Consider the following 20,381-nt stretch of genomic DNA (forward strand, 5'->3'; position numbering starts at 1 on the left):
TAAAGACAAGAATCATATGATCATCTCAATAGATGTAGAAAAAGCATTTGAAAGAATATGTGCAAAATGTGCAAAACATGAGAAAAAGTAGGAATAGTAGAAGCATACTTCAATATGGTAAAACCTATTTATGCTAAACCAAGTACAACATCATTCTAAATGGGAAATACTGAAAGAATTCCTCCTAAAATCTAGAACAAGAGAAGGATGCCCTCTATCATCACTTCTATTCAGCATATTCCTGGAAACTGTAGCCAGAGCAAATAGACAAATGAAAGAAATTAAAGGGATATTTATAGAAAAAGGACTACTCAAGTTATGACTATTTGCCAAGGTCATGGATTTTATATTCAGAAGATCCGAAAAATTCCACTAGGAAAAACTTTCTTTTTTTCTTTTTTTTAAGAACTGATTTCTTTTCTTTTCTATTTTTTTAAAGAGAGAGTGAGCGAGAGAGAGAGAATTTTAATATTTATTTTTTAGTTATCGGCGGACACAGCGTCTTTGTTTTGTATGTGGTGCTGAGGATGAATCTGGGCTGCAAGCATGCCAGGCGAGCATGCTACCACTTTAGCCACATCCCCAGCCCCTAAGAAGAATTTTAGAATTAACAAATGTATTCAGTAAAGTAGAAGTGTATAAAAATCAACACCCATAAATCAAATGCGTTCCTACACATCAGTGATGAATCCACTGAAAGAGAAATTAGGAAAACTACCCCATTCATAAAAGTCTTAAAACATTCTTGGGGATCAATATAAAGAAAGAGGTAAAATACCCTTATAATGAAAATACTAAAGAAATTGAAGACAACCTTAGAATCTGAAAAAATCTCCCATTGGCATACTTATATATTGGCAAAATGGCCATACTATCAAAAAGTTTATATATAAGATTTTGTGCAATTCCTATGAAAGTCCCAATGACATTCTCAAAGAACTACAAAGAGCAATCATGAAATTTCTTTGGTACAATAGGAGACCCAGAATAGCCAAAGCAATCCTTAGCAAGAAGAGTGAAACAGGAGGCAACACAATACCAGACCTTAAACTATTTTACAGAGCCATAGTAACCAAAATGGCATGGGGGCTGGGGATGTAGCTCAGTTGGTAGCATGCTTGCTTTACCTGCACAAGGCCCTGGGTTAAATCCATAGCACTACCAAAACCAAAACCAAACAAAAAACCAAACCAAACAAAACAAGACAATAGCAACAACAACAAAAAATCAGCATGGTATTGGCACCAAAACAGACATGTAGACCCATGGTACAGAATCTAGAATACAGCATCAAACCCACATAAATATAATTATCTCATACTAGACAAAACACCAAAGGTATTCATTGGAGAAAAGATATTCTCCACAACAAATGGAGCTGGGGAAAGTAGAAATCCTTATGTAAAAAGTGATATTAAACCTCTATCTCTCACCCAGCCAAAAAAAACACAAACAAACAAACAAACAAACAAAAAAAAAACCCAGACAACTTAAATTGGATTACAGACTTATGCACTAGAACAGAGACCCTGAACCTAAGTAGTCCCAAATCTTTATCATGTCAGCTAATACCTGACTTCCTTAACAATATTTCTAAAGCACAAGAAATAAAGTCAAGAATCAATAAATGAAAATGAATTCAAACTAAATTTTTTTTCCTGCAGCAAAAGAAACAATGAATGATGTGAAGAGAGCCAAAAGAGCCAAAAGGATGGGAGAAAATCTTTACCACAAGCAGAAGAGATGGAGCATTAATCTCCATGATATATAAAGAACTCAAAAAATTTAACACCAAAAACAACAACAAGAAGTATGAAGGAACTTTGGATTTGGCAGAGGGAAGGGATAATAGGGGAGGGGGAGTAGGGGAGGGGAAGATGTTGAACATATATGGACATTATTACCCTAGGTACAGTCAATAAATGGGATGAGCAGACATCTTCACTGAAGAAGAAATACAATCGGTCAACAAATATATGAAAAAATGTTCAACATCTCTAGCAATTAGAGAAATGCAAATGAAAAGTACTGTGAGATTTCATCTCACTCCAGTCAGAATAGCAATTATTCAATTATTCAAAAATAGTGAGGATATATGGAAAAAAGGTATACTGATTCATTGCTGGTGGGATTGTAAAATGGTACAGCTACTTTGGAAGGCAGTCTGAGATTCCTTAGAAAACCTAGAATAAAACCACCATTTAATTCATCTATCCCACTCCTCAGTTCATACACAAACAACTTAAAATCAACATACTACAGTAGTGAAGCTACCTCAATGTTTATAGTAGTTCAATTCACAATAGCTAAATTGTGGAACCAACCCAGATGCCTTTTGATAGATGAATGGATAAAGAAACTGTGGTATACAAACACAATGGAATATTACTCAACCTTAAAGAAGAATGAAATCATGGCATTTATAGGTAAATGGATGGAACTAGAGAGTATCATGCTATGCAAAGTAAGTCAATTCCACTAAACCAAAGGCCAAATGTTTTCTCTGATAAATGGATAACTGATCCATAATGGGGGAGAGGGGAGAGAAGAATGGAGGAACTTTCAATTGGGCAGAGGGAAGGGAGTATAGGGGAGGGGGAGTAGGGGAGGGGAAGATATTGAATGTATATGGACATTATTACCCTAGGTACAGGTATAATTGCAAGAATGGTGTGACTCTACATCATGTACAACCCTAGAAATAAAAGTCATGCTCCATTTATATAAAATGTAAAATTAAATAAAAAAAATCAATGAAAGGAATGAATTCAAACTAAAAACCTTCAGCAAAGGAAACAATAGCCTGAAGATACAGCCTACAGAATAGGAGAAAATATTTACCTCAGGCACCTCAGATGCAGCATTAATCTACTGGATATATAAAGAACTCAAAAACTCCACATAAAAACAAAGTAAAAACAAAAAAAACCCCAAAACCCATCAACTACAACCCAAATAACCGAATTAATTAATGGGCTAAGGATCTATAAAGACACTGCAGTAATTTCTTATGTGTTTTTTGTTAGTTTTATTATTCAAACAGGTTTCACAATGCATGAATGTGTTTCTGTAGGTCAAAAGGAAACACACACTGTATAAATTTGATTACCATTTTGCTGGCTAAGCACAAGAAAAAAAACACAATTTCTGATAAAACAGAGGATTGGAGCTACTGAAGTACAAAATTAGTAGTCCACAATTGTACATAGCTAAAACTCTTGCAGAATGGAAGGGAGAGACTTGAAACTGGGAAATAAATTATAGTCAGTGCTAGTTAATTTAGGAAAGGGGAAAACAATAACAAACTTAAGTAGGTCTCAAATTGTCCAATTATTATTATTATCAAAGTATTCCATATGATGTAGCTTTAGCCATTTTCACACAGGCTTGCTAGCATGTATATTAGAATAAGTTCAAATTTAATCTGGATATACTTCTGTTATTAAGGTCTGAGAAAGGAATGATCATATTAAGTAATCAAAGTCCAAAAACAAGATGGGCCAAAATGCAGGCAGTGGGGCGGGAATGTGTGTATTGTTCAAGGGATTCAAGCCGAGATAAAACCTATATACAAGCACGTGTGTGGCTCAAATAACATGAAAAGACTATTTCTTGTCATGCCTGTTTTTTTGGCTTCCTCTTCCTATGCCTTCCCTGTGCCACTGTGTACATAGGATGAACTAGAATCATGGCCACACAAATGACCATAATATTTGACATAATTGACATGATCTTCAAAGAACATTTCTCTCATTTTGAAAAAGCCCATTGGTGAAAGAAACAAATTTGATCCTGCCTGATTTTATGTCCTATCTGTTCCAGCTCTAACTATTCAGTAACTCTTATAATCCCCTATTAAAATTTTTTTCAGCCCTTTTTGAGGTATCACATCATAAATGACAGGAGAAAAACAATCATAAGACTCTCAAAGAAGTCACGTTCTTCTTTAGGCAAATTATAGTTGAGTGGGATTTTGATTTAATTGCCAAAGTCCTTGGCATCACCATGTTGCAAAGTACTGGGGCTGTATTCTTTTCTCGTGTTTTTTCAACTGGATACCGGATGATGTTAGCAGTTGTACAGATTTTTGTGTATACATGTCCTCCATCAAATTAAATGTAAAATGAAACTGTCAGAGTGAACTTCCTGGAACGCATTCTTCTTGTTCATTCAAAAATTCAGTCCTACCTCAATTATCAAGTTTACATGGCGCTGTAATAGTTGGTATTCATGTTTGGCGTTGCATCTGAAAGCTTCAGTGGGTTTTGCACTCACACCTGAAAACTTGGTTTTCACAGAAAAACATAATTATATTCTTGAATAATGCTGAATCTTCTCATCTCTTCACCCAGTAACAAGTCTAAACTTCTCAAATTCTTCAGCTCTGATCTATGGTTGCTGCTGGCAACCAAGGGAATCTAGATACTGATTATTAAAATATTATATTTCACTGAAGATTTGTTTATTTGCTTCTCTGAGCTCAGGCCTCTCTTCTTCCTCACCATAGAGGCAACACCCAATGCCTCCAGAAGGTGCCCCATAGATACCCTGCCAACAACTGGGAAAAAGGAGCCAGAGCTTGGCCTCACCATGTTGCATCATAGTTTTTCACCATCATTATGCTTCTGGATGAGAGATATTGGTGGAAAATATGATTGGCAAGATGGAAAAGTAATGGAAAACTCATGTCTGCTAAATATAGTTCCATGTAATGTATTGTCTTTTCCTAAAAGAACTTTATATTTTAGTGTCAGGTATAATGGATCTAGATATGTACACAGGAAAGCAGTGATGTGTGTCCAGGGAAATTCAGGACGGCCTTCTTTCTATGAAGTTCAGAATCATTTTCTTTATGGAATTCAGAACCCAGATGGAAGAGGTTATTACATAGTGGAAAAAAATCTACGTTTAACAACAACAACAAAATCTGAAGATAGCTGACTACAAATATGAGCAGAAAGAATCTGGACTGATCAGCCTGATAGGACAGACAGACCATCCAGGACAGAGCCATTTTGGGTCAGACTGATCTCTGGGGTGGGCACAGATGCAGCCTCTTCTCCTCTCCCTTGCCACTGCAGGATTGAGAAGATGTCCTTTGTGCTACTTGTGAATGGAAGAATAATGTATCATCACTCTAAGGCCAAATGGATCCTTAGATTTCTTTCAAAGGAACCACATCTGAAAAATGTCTGCATTCTGGTGTTATAGGCCTGTGGGCCTGGATAGGGCAGAGAAGCCAGAACCCAAAGTGTCTAGGATAGTCTAAACCTAGAAGGAAGTGTGTGTGTATGTGTGTTGTAAGGGACGGGCGAAACGTCGGAGGAAGAGACCACAAGAGACTGGCTTCATGCAATTGGCAAAAGGGGATTTATTGAACCAGCATGCTAGGGCTCCGTGCCCACTCGAGAAAGGAGAGCAGCCCAGAGCCCAGAGCAGGGGTTGAACAATGCTTAAGTACACCCTTTGGGGAGGACAGGGGGGCTTTGCATACATCACAGCTTCCTTTAAAAATCACCTTACACCTCGGGAAAATCAAACAATAATTTTTAGACTTGATTAGTACATTCATTGGTGGGAATAGGGCTGGCTGGAGTGATAGGTCATTCCTAAGGAGGGGGTTACATTTAAACTGATTGGTTCAGACCCTAAATATCTACATGACAAGCTGCACAGGGTCTTGAATGCTTACGTGGGAAGTTGCACAGGACTCCAGGCCATAATTCAACTAAATGGCCAGTAGGGCCTTGTCCTAACTGCCTCAGGAATTTAACCCATGCTTTGCAGTTTAGAAACTTCACCCTTTCAGTGTGTGTGTGTGTGTGTGTGTGTGTGTGTGTGTTTGTGAGATAGAAACAGAGACAGAGAATGAATAAATATGTCTGTGTTTCTTCAGGAAGTCAATTTCACACTCTGAGGGCCAACAATTGTCTCAAGAAATTAAACTGTGACTGAAGGATATGGGGAATAAGTCCAATGACATTTTCCCTAAGCTTTTGTCACTTAAAATCCCAGGCTTCAGCCCAAGCAAAGCAACATAAAAGGAACTCAGACCATATTGGCACCTGACCCCGCTCACCACACTATTGGGTCACCTAATCCCAATAAAATAAGTCCCTATTCACATTACTAACCCACCCTAATGAATCAGCAAATCAGTGGGACTCTAATATAATGAGCCCCAGGAATTGCCTTCCTGTTCCACCTTAAACAATCCTTTTTTTTTTTTTTTTTTAGAGAGAGAGAGAATTTTTTTAATAATAATTTTTTAGTTTTCAGCAGACACAACATCTTTGTTTGTTGTGGTGCTGAGGATCGAACCCGGTTCACACGCATGCCAGGCGAGCGTGCTACCACTTGAGCCACATCCCCAGCCCCCTAAACAATCCTTATATAATCCAGACCCTTCCTTGAGCCCTCTGCCATTTTCTGTCCCCCAAAATGAGCCATAGCAGGGTTCCACCAATTGACTCCCCTGCTAAATACTGAATAAATAAAAGCCTGCTGATCTGAGGTGTGCTTCCTTCCCATCTCCCACTTTCAACATGTGTGCATCGTTTGTCCTAACAGTGACCACTGTGGGGATCATTTTTTTGTGTGTGTGTATGTGTGTGTGCGCACGCGCGCGCATGCAAGCGCGCATATGTGTCTGTAGATTGTACATTTAAGTGTGTGTTATGCTTTGCATGTGAGGTGTCCCATAAAATCTCATATGTGTGTGACAATGCAAGAATGTTTATAGCTGAAATGATCAGATCATGACATCTGTAAACTAATCAATGGAACAATATGCTTGAATGGATGAACTGTGTGGTAACCAGGTAGATTGTGGTTGGAGGATGTTGGTTATTGGATATATGCCTTTGGGGTTTATATTTTGTTCCTGGCACCTGGCTCTTTCTGTCTCTGCTTCCTGGCTGTCATGAGCTAAGCAGCTGTCCTGTGCCATACCCTTCTGCCATGATGTTCTGCCTTACCTCAGGCTCAGAGCAATGCAGTCAGCCAACCATAGGCTGAACCTCTGAAACCATGATCTAAAATAAATTTTGCTTCTAAGCAAACTAAAATAGCATGTATTTATATGTGTACCTGTTTTGTATTTAAGTGTATATATGTGTGCATGCATATGTGTAAATGTGCATCTGAGTTTATTCATACATGTATTTTTTGTGTGTATATAAGTATGTGTATGCATGTATGCATTGGTGTGTCTGTGTATGTATACATATGGTTTCCTTCTCTGAGGACATGTAATTTCAATCTGCCTGTTGGCCGATATTCAATATTTGAAAACAGTCAGTACATATATTTGGTCCTGTCTTCAGTTTCTCACATTCTGAGGGCTAGACCTTGTTGCCCATCAGTGTATCATAATTGGAGATATAAATTGACACACTCTTGGCATAATTGATGTCAATTAACATACACTTTATTTACAATTTTAGAATTTGGTAAGTTTTATCTACAATGCTTTCCATGAACTATGTAAATATAAACTCTGAATAACATCTTTTAGTGTTTTGTAGATGTAATAGATTTTCTTATCATCACATTCGAAAAGATTTTGGTCATCATTTTACATATGCATTTTTATGTCCCCTCTCCATAGGCTACCTTCTATAACTTTCATAATGTGTGTGTTGGTTCCCTTGATTGTATCACACAGGTCACTCAGGATTGGCATCTTTTTCATATCTATTTTTATTCTTGGACAAGAAATATAATACAGTCTGTCTTTAGTTTGGGTGTTTTTTCTTCTCTTTTATTCTCTTTGGTGAGACATTCTTCCTGTAATTTTTATTAAAATAATTTACAAACTTTTCTTTATTTCTTTTACAATATTTGAAATAACTGGCAATGAAAGTATTTACCTAGTAATCCCAAGGTCTATGCTTCTTTAGGGATAGTTTCTATGAGTCATATTTGCATTGTTTTTTTATTTTTAAAATTTTTAAATTTTTCCCTATGTATGAACAGTATTTTCCTGATTCTTTACTGACTCATAATCTCCTTTTGAAAAATGGAAATTTTAAGTAATATAATGGGATAAATCTTGAAAGCTGATTCCTTCCATTAATGTTTGTTGTTTTTATTTTTGTCACTGTTGCTTCTGTTGTAGTTATTATTGTTTTTTTTTAATTTTTTTAGTTGTGAATGGACCTTTATTTTATTTATATGGAGTGCTTTGAATCAAACTCAGTGCTTCACACGTGTTAGGTAAGTGCTCTACCACTGAGCCCCACCCCAGCCCCATAGTTATTATTGTTGGTGATTTATTGTTTTGTGGTTTTTCTGGACAATTTTTTTACCTTTGAATTTTCTGCATTTTTAGAGGCTGACATCTGTGTTCAGTTATACTAGCAGCTATCTAAATATTAGATGGACATTTCCTTAAAAGCCTTGAAGGAATAAATCATTCAGCCTCTGCCAAAGGCTCTCTGTGTATATTGGGGCACAACTTCAACACTTCATCAGTTTGTAGCTCTGCCTTGGCCTTCACTTCTTTCTTGCACAGACATTAATTTCAGGGAGATGAGGGACTTTTTAAGAACTTCTTGCTTCCTGCCTGAGCACACATATAGCCCTGAGCATGCAAGTAGTATTCCAGATGTGTAAGAGTATGTCAGAAGTCATTAACAGCACCTATGGACTTCCATACTTTAGTTTTTCTTTTCATATATTTTGGAAAGACACTTATTTACTTCATTTTTATGTTGGCTCTATCATTTGCAAAGTTAATGAATCCCTGTGATGATTTTGACCAATGTAGTGAGGACAGAGCTGTTGAAATCAAACAAGCTCTGAGCCAACTAAGTCAGACTATAGCTAATAATGACTATTTTCCAAGAGCTGCCAGTCTTGTTTAAGGAGTAGGCATACATTCTCCATTATTGTTCTTATTATTTTCAGCTAGTTTATTCCATCTCCAGGTTTGTAACTATATTTTTTCATGCATAAGCCAGTGCAATAAGTTATTCCTGTCCCTTTCCTATTTCACAAAATTATTCTACCACACAATTTCCAGCATGGCACATTTCCCTCAAGCATACATTTATAGGCCTTTTCATGAGTTTCCTACAATTTTATTATTTTAAACAACACACCATTCCATTAATTATATGAAGCATCCCCAGCGGAAGAACACTTATCTCTAAGACTGAAGCTGACTGGCACTGTATCATAAGTCAGATTTCATTAAGACTTCAAGATGAAATGATTTTAATATGTATTCTGAAATTTATAACAGCCTTGCTTCTTAATATCTGTCTAAAGTCATACCCCAACTTTAATTTGGAAAAATATATGGCCTTCAGGTATAAATCTAAAGCAATAAAAGCATACTGAATATTCTCTCCTTTGTAATGTTTTGAACAACCAATAAAAAAAGACAAAAGTTCATAACCCACTTGAATCTAATATATGAAATATGATATGTCAAGAGCTTTGTAATGTTTTGAACAATCAATAAAAAAAAAGAAAAAAAATATTCTCTCATACAAAATAGCCAAATAAAAAGCATGTGAATATCACATTTTGTTCTCAAGCTGTGAACGATAATTCTAATAATGTTGGATATTGGATATTAAACCTCAAATTATTTTTGAAATTCTTGTAACAATGACTTGAACACAGCATTTCTCTATATTTGTTGAGATTTTAAACTGGAATGAAGCACATGGAATATGTTGACAATGATAGGGTAGATAATTTGTTTCTCTTTACATGGAGCTTTCCTGGTTTCAGCACAGAAAATCCCACTTAACAATCAACACTTTAGTCATGAGGAACTTAATACAGGTTAGATATACTTTTAAATTTTGTGTCAATGAGATAATAAAATTATTTTTATTAAAATAAATTATAATTAACTAATGATATGAAGTTGTATTAGGATATGTAATCATTGACTATATATCTTCAACAAAGTTTTTTTTTTTTTTTTCCTGAAAGGTGAAAGGCTGGTTTAAAAATTTTTCAGTCATAAAGTAGACTTGTACCTGCCAATTAGAAACTGACAGACACTAGATGTGCTTGACAGATTAAACACTACACACTACACACAGAAACAGTAATTTCTTGTGAAAAACCAGCGTCTACCTCAGAGCAAAGCCTGTCCAAGGAAGGGACATGACCTTTGTCCTTGGAAAGACTAACAGAGCACTCCTAGGCACATTCCCACCCTGCTACGTTGTTTATCTACAAATAACAGGAGATATCTGCTGTTCCATGTATCCCTGACTCAAATCAGGCTAGGTGGGGACCCACAGCAACTCCGTAGCAGCCACCAATCAGGATGAGACAGGAAAATACTTGGGATGCCAGATGACCCTTATGATGGTTGATGACATGTTGGTAAACCATGTAGTTCAGCACTTACATCCCTCTTGGCTTAAACCAATTAGTTCAAACTAATCCTCCTCTTGTAGTAACTAATCACCCTTACCCAACTTGTTCCCGCCAGTAAATGTGCTAATCATGTTTTAGAGTTGTTTTATGATTTCCCCATGGTGTGTAATGATTTACTAAGAGATGCTATGATATATGTGAAGTCCCTGCCTTCCCCAAAGAATGTATAAAACTGTTGCAAACCCTGGGCTCAGGGCCTCTCAGCATCACCAGTTGCTGTGTGTGCATGCAGAGGACCGAGCTAGCTCTCAATAAACACCTCTTTGCTGCTTACATCGATCTTGGTCTCTGATGGTCTTTTGGGGGTCCCAAATTCAAGCATAACAGTTGTGTGTGTGTGTTTTGTTAGTTTTGTTCAGTCAACAGTTTGCACAATGCATGTGCTATATTTTGTAGGTCGAAAACAAACAAAAACTATATAAATTTGGCAGATTACCATTTTTCTAGCTAAGAAGAAGAAAAACCACAATTTCTGATAAAACAGAGGATTCAGATCACTCTCTAAAATGCAAAATTGATGGTTCACAATCACAAATAGTCCAAACTCTTGCAGAATGGAAGGAAGAAGCATGAAACAGAGAAATAAATTAGTCAGTGCTAGTTAATTTAAGAATATTAAAAAAAATCCCAAGTCAAAGTTGGTACAAATTGTCCAATTATTATTATTATCAATGTATTCAATATTATTTAGACCATACTTAGTACTGAAAGGCAAAGAATAAGATGGGCCACAATGGGGATGATGTGTCTGTTGTTCAAGGGATTTAACCAGAGATAGTTCAAATAAAAGGACTATTTGATGTCATGTCTATTTGATGACTTCCTCTCCATATGCATTTCCTGTGCCATTCTATGACTCGGATAAAATAGAATCAATGCCATACAAATGACCACAATATTTGGCATCATTGATATGATCTTCAAAGCACATTACTATCATTTTGAAAAAGGCCATTTCTGTAAGCAATACAGAAATGGATCCTGTCTGATGTTATCTACTATCTCTTTGAGCTCTAACTATTCAGTAACTTCCTGTAATCCACTTTTAAGATTTTTTTCCAGCTCTTTATTGGGTATTTCACATCTTAAATGAAAGGAAAAAAGAGTTGAAGGATTTCAAAAAGTTAAGTTCTAATTTGGGCAAATTAGAGTTGGTCAGGATTATGATTAAATAGCCAAAGTCCTAACCACTGTGAAATAATTATCATTTAACCCCTTGATAGAGGACCACTCTCAAAGTCACAAGAAGTTCTGCAAAATACTGGTTCCGAATTCCTTCCTCTTCATTCTTTTCAAACTGGATACCAGATGATTTTAGCAGCTTTCCAAAGTCCTGGGCATGTCCTCCACCAAATTAAATTTAAAATTAAACTGTCAGAGTGAAGTTCCTGGAGGGCATTCTCTTTGTTTACTCATAAATGTCAGTCCTAGCTCAATTATCTTTAACAAGATAATACACTGCAATAGCTGGTAGTGATAGTCAGCATTACTCTTGGGGTCTTCAATAGGTCTGGAAACTCAGTATCCTTGGCAACATAAGTATATTTTCAAATACTTTTCTCATCTCTTCATCCAGCTTATGAAACTAAACTTCACAAATTCTTTTACTGTGATCTACAGTTGCTGCTGGCACAGTGAGGACATCAGGAAATGTAGATATCAAGCATCAAGATATTTACATTTCATTGAACATTTGTTTCAAAAAAGATTTTATCCTTTATTTGTCCAATTGCCTCTGTGAACTCATGCTTTTCCTCCTCATCATAATCATAGGGGCATCACCCAGTGATTGTAGCTGGTGACTCATAGATTATCCTGCAACCAGCAACTGGGAAAGGGAAGCCAGAGCTGTACCTCACACCATGCTGCACCATAGCTCTTCACCATAATTATACTTCTTGATGCGAGCACATTGGTGGAAAATAGGGTGAGTTATATAGAAAATAATTTGAAAACTCATGCCTTCTCCTATCAGTTACATATAATGTATTATAATTTTCTAAAATAACTTCAAGTTTTAGAGTCAGGTGTAATGGATCTAAAACTGTACATAGGAAGCAATGATGGTTGCCCAGAGAAACCCATTAGGGGCTCCTTTCTATGAATTTTGGAGTCATCTTCCCCATGGAATTCAAAACTCAGATAATAGATGTCATTATCATAGAAAAATCTAAGTAAAAAAACATCTGAAGACAGCTGACTGGAAATTTGAGCAGAATGGTAATGGATATGGACTGACCAGCCTGAAAGGAATGAGCCATTTGGAGATCAGACTGATTTCTGGGGTCAGCCTAGATGCAGCCCCTTCTTGTCTCTCTTGCAGGATGGAGAAGCTGTCCTTTGTGCTACCCATGGATAGAGGAATGACATATTGCACTAAGTTCAAGTGGATGTTGACAGTTTTAGTCAAAGAAGCCACATCTGAGCCATGGGGAGGTAATGAGAAAAAGGGCTGCATCTTGGTGTCATGGGTCTGTGGCCCTGGATAGAATAGAGAAGCCAGAAACTGAAGTGTCCAGGACAGTCTAAACCTAGAAGGAAGGAACTGTGTTTGGGTGTATATGTATGTGTGTGTGTTTGTGTTTGGGTACCTGGGACTGAACTCAGAGCACACAACCACTGAGCCATATCCCCAGACCTATTTTGTATTTTATTTAGAGACAGGGTCTCACTGAGTTGCTTAGTGCCTTGCTTTTCCTGAGGCTGGCTTTGAACTCGTCATCCTCCTCAGCCTCCAGAGCTGCTGGGATTATAAGTGAGAGCCACCATGCCTAGCCATGTGTATGTGTTTGATAGATAAAAAAGGAGACTGAGAATGAATGAAAATGGCTCTGTTCCATCAGTAAGTCATTTCTACCCTCTGAAGAAGAGTATGAGTCCCAGTGGCCCCTGTCCTTCTCATGATGCTGCACATTCTGAGATCTGGCTCTCATTGCAAATCAGACTCAGTGATGATTCTTGGTAAGACCATCCAGGCTTCTGGAACCTACAGCTAAAAATGACCCAGTGTTTTGTAGCCTGCTTTCATTGGAGCAGGGTTTATTGTAAGTGTAGAGGAGAGCTTTATACCCTGACAGCCATGTGCTACAAACTCTACTTGGAGAACACATCCTGTGAAGTGAGGGATGGCTGCCCTCATCCTAAGTGCAGTTGTGGATATAGGCAAAAGACCCACAGGTGCAGGGGCCTCAGGGCTTAGAAGCTCAGAACAGAGGTTCAACACACAACCCTTATATTCCTACCCCCCAATTCCACAACCATAACCTACAGTGGCCTTGAAGTCCCATGTGTCTTGGGGATTAGGAGAGATCCTTTGCCTTTATTTGCAAGATCATTAAAAAATGGACCTCAGAGACCTCAGCAAAAATGATTGTGGTGGCTGGGATTCTGTCCCAGGTGGTCTTAATTCTGGGACTGAAGGAAAATAATGGCCTAGATGAATGGCCACCTTTCTCTGTTGATTAGTTCCAGATTCACCTGTGTAGGGCCTTATTGCACACAGAAAAAGAAAAAAATAAGAAAAGTAAGAAAAAAGGGATGAATAAAAAGAAAAAAATTAACATCCTCTTCATATAAGTAGGTACTCAATAATTCAATGGAGATATCACTTTTAGGAAATTATTTAATTATGTTGTCATATTAAAGAGACTGATAACAATAGAGGGAACAGAAATTCAAGGATGTAATAAGCATAAGAATAAGATTGTGAAGGTTTCAATGGTAGCCTGAATTCTGGTGACTCTCCTCTATAGACAAGGACCTTGGAGAATGGAAATTGAAATAGAAACATTTCATGTGTCTCTAAAACCTAATGGGGAGATTGGTAAGGACCTGACACTTCCAGAGAGAGGCCTGATGAAAGAAAAGCAGAAAAGAAATAGGCAGGGAGGGTCTGAGGGATGGCATCCGTGAATATACATCAAGTTGTATCAACTGGACATGTGGGCTGGTTCAGAGAGTGGAGAAGGTATGACCAGGGTAAGGTTCACTATGTCAGGTTTGGATGTGACACCAGTAAGACAAGGTCATAGTTTATGTAAGATGCTGATGAAATTGCTTTGTGTATGAACATGTGTATACTCATCTGTATTTCTGATTGCTGACTGTATAGGATCCTTGTTTCTTTACTGCAGAAACTATGGGACTATTCCCTTAGGTTCTATTTTGTCATTCATCTGTGCCTTCCTGAGATGTCAGATTGTGTGTCAATTGTATTATCTATGTATTTCTGTCTCCTCTTCATGAACATATCCTGTTGCACAAAAGTCTACACTATATTCACCTCCACAGAAGCTTGACCCTGAAAAGGCAAAGGACAAATATCTGGGTGCCCATTGGTTTTTGTATTATTTCCTCATTATTTGAAACAATGTGAGAAATGCTTTCACTTCCATGAAGTGTAGCACAGTAATAATCAGCCTTGTCCTCTGGCTGCAGCTCAGAGATGAGCAAAATACCTGCATTGGTTGAGGCATCTTTGGATCCAGAGAAGTGGTTAGGGACCCCAGATCCCTTATCCTTAACTGGGTAACTGTCTGAGTAGTAACTGAGAAGATAGTGGGGAGGGTTCTCAGGTTTCTGCTGATACCAGCTTATCAAATAGTTATCAACCCTGAATCCGTTGCTCAGGGAGCAGGTGAGTCTGGCAGATGCTCCAGGAATGCAGAGAGAGAGGGCTACTGAGTCAGCACAGGCTGAGAGGGAGAACCTGTAAAAACATACACACACACACACACACACACACACACACACACACACACACACTGGGGCAGAGACCACCTTGAAGTTGTTGGGAGCCTGAAGTAGAGGGATGAAGCTTTAACAGAGAAGCTGATTGAAGACTGTGAAGCATGTCCCTACCTGAGCAATGAAATAGTAGAAGTAGGAGGAGAGGAGTCCAGGCCATTATGGACATAAACCACTAAACCTCAAAGTGGAGCTAGGGAGCCCCAGTTTTTCTTTTCATTTTTGTCCCCTGGAGAGGAGGGGCTGTTCATGCAAATGTGTTTCCATCATGACTTCCCCAGCTCTTCTTGAGCCTTGGTGCTAGAGTTCAGCTCACACTGCAGACTCAGGAGGATGCCCCTTGGGGAACCCTGGGAGGAAGCACTTCCTGAAAAAATGCCAAAGCCCTTATGCACACAAATATGGACTAAGTCCTATATAATTTTCCACCAATTCATTGAGTGTAAATGCTGTATTTTGCCACTTCAAGAAGTTGTGCCTGCCTTTAGGAGGTGTAAATATATAATAATTAAGTGACAATAGAAAGTGTAAGCAACTCAGAGATGTAAAAATGATATATTGATATATAATTTAGAATAAGCACACATACTTGTTGCTTCACCTATTCTGAATCAATAGTTGGATTCCAACTACTATAATATAACCTGAAATGTTCTTTGATTTATATTTTAGCTAATAAAATAGTTTTAATAATTAACAAACTGAAAGAAGTATAAGGGAATGAAAAGATTATAGCTGCTGGGCTCTTCCCATGCCATACTGTACAGAATGAATTCCAGTCCAGTGCATACCCTTTCTGCCAATTATTTTCTTCCTTTATGCAGTTCATTCAGCGCAGACACAGCTCTTCTATTAACAACAAGCTCTAAATTCCTTCATTCTTTATACACAAGTTCTCCCACCAGAATCATCTGTGGGATTCTGGGTTGAGTTCTTGAATGTGTAGTTTTGCGGGGGTGTCAAATGTTGGATTTTGGCCTTTGGATATGATGTTTTGTTAATGAATACCTCACTGGCTTTATATTAATATAAATGTAATTAATATAATTAACTAGATAGCTCTAGTTAATATAAATGTTGCTAGATATTTATAAAAATCACACTCAAAATCTCTTTGAGCTTCTTCCCAGCCATCCTATCTCAACTCCTCCTATACCCTGAACACAACCACAAGTAGATTCTATTTGCAAAGAGGATTCTTATTTCTGGACTCCAGGGTCTCTTTGTTTCTGAGTCCTTCTGTTCCTTCTGCCCTACTTCACTATCTTCACTTATGACCAGGCTCCAGATCATGTACTAGAAAAGTCCTTACCATCATGAACTGGATGAGCATTTGCTTTCATGGTATAGCATATAAAGAAATTTCAAAACCTAAAATTTTAACCACTTTTGCCAATATTTCCATAAGTACAATTTAAACAGAGAAATTTATAGCAGAGGATAAGGATACAATTCCATCCATTATTTTCATATTTGATTGATTGTAAAAATCAACTCTTGATGTGACTATTGCATATTTTGTCATCATTTTCTTTAACTATTTAATATTCTAACTTTGAATTAGAAGAGTATTACTTTGATTGTTATCATTTATCCAGAATCAACAATTAATACAGATTCTAATGCATTTAAATACAATATTGACTTTAATCATGAACAACTCTGAGAAGTGTCTCACCAGAGATCTTGAAGGACTATTTCATAAAGTAGTTTAGCTTGAAATTTTTTAAAAAAATCTTTGTTTTTTATTTTTAATTTTTTAAAAAATTTTATTTTTATGTGGTGCTGAGGATAGAATCTGGTGCCTCATGCATGCTAGGCGAGCGTTCTATCTCTTGAGCCACAACCCCAGTCCCAACTTGATAATTTTGTTAAAAAGTTATTTCTTCCTCAGGTAAGTGGTTTAAACATCACATTCAACCTCTCTGGGTTTTACCAGATAATAAAGTTCATGATCTAAAATTAATTTTCCAGCTCAAAACTCTACATTTTTGATATTATCCAGATAAAATTTTATTGCCTTATGGATTTCTATAAATCCTGAATTCTTTGTGTAAAAATAAGAGATAATAAAAAAATTAAATTTAACATGTGACTATGTCTGGGCACAAATTAACATATACATATTTTCTAATACCTGGCCTCATCTGACAGGGATATAGAAGGCCAGGTGTTAGCAAATTCTACCCTAAAACCAACACTAAGGGGCCTCTTCTTACAATCCTTCCCATCTTCATTCCATCTTGGTGGAACTTCCTAGGCCGGGGACCATGACAGCTATTCAGAGCAAGGGTCATGTTCTGTCATGTGTAGCCAAATGTTCTTTAGTTAGAGAGAGTGTGGTGTATACATAAAGAGTTAACATTGTGAAAGGAGAAGTCTGGCCTTTGTCCTGGCCCCTGGTGGGTAACCTCCTCATTTTAGGAATTTCCTCAGGGATCACATCTGAGTTTATTCTCAGGAGCTGATTCATGGTCTTTCCCAGACAGGTTAAGAAAGGAGAATGACCATACTAGAAAGACCAAGTAGATGACTACAAATTTGGAGCTTTGAGTGCATTCTATGAGAACAATCTCCTCATCTTGAGGTTGAGGGGGCTGAATATTGAGTTTACTTCAGTAGAATTATGTTGATGTGTTTAAAGAATAAAGACCCAATAAGTAATCTGGATTCTCATTTGCTAAGTGATCATCTGTGCTGGGTAATCCTTTAAAACTATTAGCAGAGCAAGGCATCCTCAGCATAACAATGCTTCAAATCTATGAACTTTCTGAAGTGGCCCTGTCTTTTTAACTGGCTTGATATGATTTTCATTCTTTATAATAAGACTGGAATCTTCTAAAGAATAGAGCTTTCATTTTGTTCTGTAACTAATTGTTATGAACCCTCATACCTGAGGTGTTCATGGGAACTCATCAAATTGAGGTGAATTAATACTAAGTGTAGTTTGTCTGGAACCCCTAAATATGACTGGTGTCTCAAGCAAAGTCAGTATTAACCTGTGAGATCTGCCCTTGATCCAGGTAATTAGCAGCATAAACATGCTGCAGAGTGATTTTCCTGCACATGAATAAATTCATTGTATGGATAGTAAAGGAGCAACTCCCAAAGGTGCCTAAGTTACAGAGCGCTCTCAGAATCCCCTTCCTGGGTGTTGCATCAGTTCTGTTTCTACCTCTGTCTCTGTCTAACAAAAACAAATACCCTGAGAGCTCTATGCACATGTAAGTGGTGGAAGGTGGCAAGGTGCCTGAAGCCCAGATGGACCATGTGTGCACATGTCCATTAGTCAGGGTCAAGATTTGGGATTTCAAGGAAATATTCTATCCCATCACTGTGTGGAATACTCACAATTGCTGAATATGGATGAAAGTAACAGAAAGAAGATGGTGACAAAAGGACTGTATGATGTACTCATCTGTATACAGACTTACTATTTCTAAAATAAAATTACACCAGGAGACTTATGACTAGGAACAAATATACATATCCAAATACAAACTCAATATTTCAAACAATGCTAAGATCATATTTGTATAGGGGGGATATTTAATGTGCAATAAATTATAAAATATCTTGGAAGGTAGAAATTATTAATCAGGTTCAGGAGCCTTTTTCTGTCTTGTGAGTCAGGACTGGGACATGAAGTGCAACAGGGCCATCAGCCTAGTGGTTTTTGTCTTACTTCCCCACTGTCTGTGTCACTGTGCTGTCACTACCATAGCCTGCCCCACAGTAGTAGACATTCTCATCCTCTTCCTGGATGTTCTGGATGGTCAGGTACCGATCCAGACCAGAGTCTGAGCCTGAGAAGCGATCAGGAATCCCATTCCCCTTGGATCCCACAATGCCACTAATGCCCACTCGCATCACAAAACGGGGGCTCTTCCCTGGGCTTTGCTGGTACCAGTTCACCGCATAACTATTGTAGCCACTGCTCAGGGTGCAGGTGAGTTTGGCTGTTTGTCCAAGGGAGGCAGATGCAGAGGGTGGCTGAGTCAGCACAGGTTGGGAGAGGGACCCTGTAAACATAGACAGATCACAGTGGAAGGGAGACACATCAGAGTGGAAGACAAGGTGCACATGTTTGGGGATCTGAGTCCATGAGGATAGACTCAGGATAGGGGTCTGCCATGGGGCACAGAGGTCTGTCCTTACCTGGGCAGTGAGCAAGCATCATAAGAAGGAGAAGCTTCCCGACCATGTTGAACCCTGTTCTCTAAGTTCCCAAGCTGTTGTGGGCTGTGCTCAGCCTTTCTTATCTCTCTCCACTGAACTTAAGGTGGAGCAGCTCATGCAAATGTGCCTCCACGCACTGCCTGCCCTTCACTGCCTGCATTTCTGGGCCTGGAATGACGCAAGACAGAGTCTGGAGTGTAAGGCTACTTTTATTTGCCTGATGGGCAGAATCTGGGAGGAAGCAGGTGCTGTGGCTACCAGAAAAACACAGTTGCTTGAGCTCACATTAGTGTCAGAAGGTTCACCTCCTCTGTCCACCCCTGTTCAGATGTGAGGTCAACTGGGGACATCTCCATATGTGAGCATATCTTATGGGCCCCCAGAAAGTGTTCCATGATGTCCCCTGAAGATTACATGTAAAACTTTATTCTCCTTTAATTCCTGAGTCTCTGATTTTACCTTTTCATTTGAATCCTAGAAATATTGATGGGGACTTTTGTGTGTCAAGCACTGTGCCCAGATCAATATTAGTATTGTATGTAGACTCTTTATGCTTTAGGGGCCTGTTTCCAAGGAAAACTCAACAGGAATCAATAAGCAAATATAAAAGTGCCATGAAACAGAAGAGTGGAGCTGGACAGTCTTACTGCTTGGGGTTATTTAGGAAAACCTACTCAGAGGGATGTGATTAATCTTTTGTTCATATTCTATAATCATGTCCATTTTTCCAGGGTGGAAGTTGGCTGAGCTTGGTAAGACACTTGCCCAAAGCCTCATCATCACCCCAAGTTCCAGAGTTTAGATGACTCCGATCAAATGGATTATATTTACCCATAAATCTGGGCCATTTGGCTAAGGGGAAAATTGGTGGACATCTATCATTACAAATGACTATAAATTACAATGAACCAAGTTTTCTGAGTTCCCAAGGTCTGCAAATTACTACCTTACATTTGCAGAGGTCAGAAAAGAGACATGGATCTCAGTGGACTAATGTCAGCATGTTGGCAAGGCTGTGGTATTTTCTGTAGATATCAGGGGAGAAACCC

At 38.1% G+C, this 20,381-nt stretch overlaps 3 pseudogenes across 1 annotated transcript; all 3 read right to left on the minus strand.

The window, feature by feature from the left end:
- Positions 1–4,618, minus strand: part of LOC144368375 (CCR4-NOT transcription complex subunit 7-like) — a 43,631-nt pseudogene extending 39,013 nt beyond the window's left edge.
- A 6,639-nt stretch (positions 4,619–11,257) lies between these two features.
- LOC101974819 (CCR4-NOT transcription complex subunit 7 pseudogene) lies at positions 11,258–11,948 on the minus strand (annotated as a pseudogene).
- Positions 11,949–18,834: 6,886 nt separating this feature from the next.
- LOC101974535 (immunoglobulin lambda variable 9-49 pseudogene) lies at positions 18,835–19,391 on the minus strand (annotated as a pseudogene). The gene is made up of 2 exons (XR_013428154.1): positions 19,312–19,391; positions 18,835–19,175 (listed from the first exon to the last, which is right to left on the minus strand). The product of XR_013428154.1 is annotated as an immunoglobulin lambda variable 9-49 pseudogene (transcript).
- Positions 19,392–20,381: the final 990 nt, after the last annotated feature.

The sequence above is a fragment of the Ictidomys tridecemlineatus genome, chromosome 2 (genome assembly GCF_052094955.1).
Source record: "Ictidomys tridecemlineatus isolate mIctTri1 chromosome 2, mIctTri1.hap1, whole genome shotgun sequence".
Taxonomy (NCBI): Eukaryota; Metazoa; Chordata; class Mammalia; order Rodentia; family Sciuridae; genus Ictidomys; species Ictidomys tridecemlineatus.